General features: G+C 36.0%; 1 pseudogene; it reads left to right on the top strand.

The window, feature by feature from the left end:
• The first annotated feature begins 1,964 nt into the window (after window positions 1-1,964).
• Window positions 1,965-3,808, top strand: LOC127220229 (TAR DNA-binding protein 43-like; annotated as a pseudogene).
• The last annotated feature ends 336 nt before the right edge of the window (window positions 3,809-4,144 follow it).

The raw sequence follows: 4,144 nt of genomic DNA, 5'->3' as shown, positions 1-4,144 counted from the left end.
CAATATTACTATCACGGTCTACACAGGTGCCATTGAAAGTCTAGATCTCTGACTTTCCTCATCTTCCATAATAGTTCTAATTTCTTCACCATCGTGATTTTTATCCCTACCTGGAAGTAGAGACTGTTAATGCTTAACCACAAGATCAATGGAAACTATGCTAGGAGCAGAAAAAGAAATGCTTCTGATCCTACCAAAGGCAGTCTCAACAGTCAACACTATAGAGATGTTTAAATGCATGACTGTTAAAAATGTAAGTAATATCAACAGACTCATGAGATATTATCAAAATATTCAGGATACTTGTTAAACCATTTACAGTGCAAGAAACAATGAATAATTGAAGATAAATTAGAAAATCAATCATCATCTATGAACATTGTGATGATAAAACTATTAGAATCCCAACAAGTATTTTAAAGCAGCCACAATAAAAAATAAAATAAATGACAAGTGCTTTCATAAATGCATGCAACATGTTAGCAATGTAAAACACAAACACACATTCACTTTAGAACAGAAAACTAATAACTGAAGGTTAGAAATTGACATGGTTGCTATCAACTAGAAGGAGAAGATAGCTTAGGCAATAATCCAGTGTATGAAAGCTGACAATAGTGACCTATGCTAAATGTCAGTCAGAGATTCAACCGAGACAAATGAACAGCTGTACACATATATAGGATCCAAAAAGTATCTCATATTTTGTGTAATACCAGTATCTGTTTAGGAGGAGATGGAAAGTCAGACTGAAAATACATTTTAAATATATCTCGAAAATTCCATGATTTACTTTAATAAAGTGTACTTAGAGAAATACTATCACAAATTGGACAAAAGTATAATACTTACATCTCAACACATGTCATATATACATATAAGAAAATTGAAGACATAGGAGAAATGTTGAAAGCAGATATAATCATCACCTAACCTCAGAGAAAAGCAGACCCAAAAGCTATTTCTTTTTAGAAACCATTGAAGCCAAATAGAAACAAAGCTGTTTATAAAGCATTGAACCTAGCATTGAACTTCTTTAATCTCCATAGTCCTTGATTGGATTAGTTTTTGAGGGATAGTTCCAATGAGTAAAGAAAGCATCACCATTCCATTATTGGGTTTCAAACATCTTTATGGGAACTGAAATATTGATTATAGTATTTGTTCATTTACACTGTATATAAAAAATACTGCAATAAAAGACAGCTGCAGTTAGATACCAAAGCCAAACACTAGGAAAATATATTTCTATCCAAATCCTTATTTAGCTTCTTAGCATATCTAAACCTGACTAGACTCTTTAATCTATGACATGCAGGTTGTTCTCTATTTACACTTGAAGATGTATCTTTTCATATTACCAAATGAAGATGAAATCTACTATATTTATAGTGTCTTTATGAAAAAGTAGGCTTTTATAGATATATAGATTATATGATATATTAAGTGCATTGTGCATAGTGTTTGGGCATGGAAGGAACAATGAGAACAACTTTATCTTTTGGGTATATCATAAATATCAGTAAAGTTTAAGGAGATAAGTCTACATCTATAGATGTTTACGTAGACTTCTATGATCAGTAAGGATCTTAGGATTAAACACATAGATGTAAGTCCTTCTGCCACACTTTAGTCACTTATTGGATAAATTGCAAATAAACTCAAAATTAGCTTGATCAATGGTTAACTCTATCTTCAATGGAAGTTTGTATGTCACAAATTAATATAATTTATTCAAAGCACTTGTCCAGTGTATGATAGATAACATAGCATTCTTAAAATAACCAGATGTTTATTATTATTATCAATCTTAAGAATAACTATCATTGATATGTTAGCTACCTTTTTCATCACTATGATATTGGGCCCAACAAAAACTGCTTGATGGGAGCTATCAGGTTCCTCGCTGTCTCTGCTTCCTCTCCATGCGTCCTAGCAGAGGCCTAGTGGAAAATTGAGCAAAGATGTCTGAATGTATCCGAGTAACCAAAGGCAAGAATGATGAACCTATTGCAATACCATCAGAAGATGATGGGACAGTATTGTTGTTCACAGTCACAGTCCAGTTCCCATGTGGCCTCTGATACTGGAACCCAATGTCTCAGTGTATGAGGGGTGTCTGGCTGGTGGAAGGTATTCAGCATGCCCCAGATGCTGACTGGAGCAATCTGGTATATGTTGTCAACTATCCCAAAGATAACAAAAGGAAAATGGATGAGACAGATGCTCCCTGGGCAGTGAAAGTGAAAAGAGCAGTCCAGAAAACGTCTGATCTCATAGTGTTGGTCTCCCATGGGAAACAACAGAACAAGACCTGAAAAACTATTTCAGTACTTTTGGAGATGTTCTTATGGTTCAGGTCAAGAAAGATCTTAAAACTGGTCACTCAAAGGGGTTTGGCTTTGTTCGATTTACGGAATATGAAACCCAATGGAAAGTAATGTCACAGCAACATATGTTGTTACAGATGACTGTAAACTTCTGAATTCTAAGCAAAGTCCAGATGAACTTTGAGAAGCAGAAATGTGTGTGTCTGGCATTGTACAGAAGACACAACTGCTGAGGAGCTTCAACAGTTCTTCTGCCAGTATGGAGAAGTGGTAGATTCCTTCATTCCCAAACCATTCAGGGCTTTTGCTTTTGTTACTTTTGCAGATGATAAGGTTGCCCAGTCCCTTTGTGGACAGTATTTGGTCATTAAAGGAATCATTGTGCATATATCCAATACTGAACCTAAGCATAATAACAATAGAGAGTTAGAAAGAAGTGGAAGATTTGGTGGTAATCTAGGTGGCTTTGGGAATCAGGGTGGGTTTGGCAACAGTCGAGGGGGTAGAGCTGGCTGGAGAAATAACCATGGTGGCAACATGGGTGGAAGAATGAACTTCAGTGCTTTTAGCATTAATCCAGTGATGATGGCTGCAGCCCATGCAGCATTACAGAGCAGTAGGGGTATGATGGGTATGTAAGGCAGCCAGCAGAAACAGTCAGGTCCATCTGGTAATAACCAAAGCCAAGGCAGCATGCAGAAGTAACCAAATCAGGCTATTGGTTCTGGAAATAATTCCTATAGTGGTTCTAACTCTGGTGCCCTCTTGTTTGGGGTTCGGCATCAAATGAAGGGACAGGCAGTTGTTTTAATGGTGGTTTTGGCTCAAACATAGTTTCTGAATCCTCCGGCTGGGGCATGTAGGCAGTGGGTGGTGGTAGGTTGGTCTGTTGATAGGTAGGTCTAGAATGGTTGTTTTCAAATTTTTCTAACTCTCATGTTAAGTATATAGTAACCTATATAGGTACTAAAAGTGTTCAGATTGGTTTGTTCAGTATGGAGTATATTTGGCAGTATTTTTTACATTTTTTTTCTTTAGAAAAAGAGGAAAAGCTAAATGACTTTTATAAGCTTTGTTATATAAAGGGTTAAAATACTGAGTGGGTGAAAGTGAACTGCTATTTGTCTAATTGGTAAACCAACACTATAGTTGGTTTCAGTGTAATAATCTGTGATTGGACTTGTTAAATGGATTTGTTTGCATGTTCAGAGTAGAAACCATTGGTTAAACTATATTCTTTTCTCATTTTAATTTGGATCCCACCCTATGAATTTTTTCCTTAGCAAAATCTCCATTTGGGAGATCATGATGTCACAGTGTTTGGTTCTTTTGGTTTTGTTTTTAACACTTGTCTTCCTTCATATACGAAAGTACAATATGAAGGCTTCATTTAATCTCTGCAGTTCATCTCATTTCAAATGTTTATGGAAGAAGCACTTCATTGAAAGTAGTGCTGTAAATACTCTAACATAGGAATACTTCTGTCTACATGCTTTTTCATCCAAGACACTGCACAGGCTGTGTCTTTGACGCCCTGAATGCAAAGAATTTATAGCAGTGAATTCCCCTTTTTGACCCTTTTGAGATGGAACTTTCATAAAGTTTCTTGGCAGTAAAGTAGTTTATTTTGCTTCAAATAAACTTATTTGAAAAGAAGATAAAGCTATTTTATGGAGGAGGAATTTATTTTGACTGGTGGATTCCAGGATTTCAATTTGTCATGGCACAAGTGCATGGCACAGGGCATTTGATGGTAGAACTGTGGCAGAATTACTTATATCACTGCTCATGCTATGAATCAGGAAACTCTAGAC

The sequence above is a fragment of the Phodopus roborovskii genome, unplaced genomic scaffold (assembly GCF_943737965.1).
Source record: "Phodopus roborovskii unplaced genomic scaffold, PHOROB, whole genome shotgun sequence".
NCBI classification, from domain to species: Eukaryota; Metazoa; Chordata; class Mammalia; order Rodentia; family Cricetidae; genus Phodopus; species Phodopus roborovskii.
Note: the sequence above shows the minus strand (reverse complement) of the source record. Positions and strands in the feature narration are given on the sequence as shown.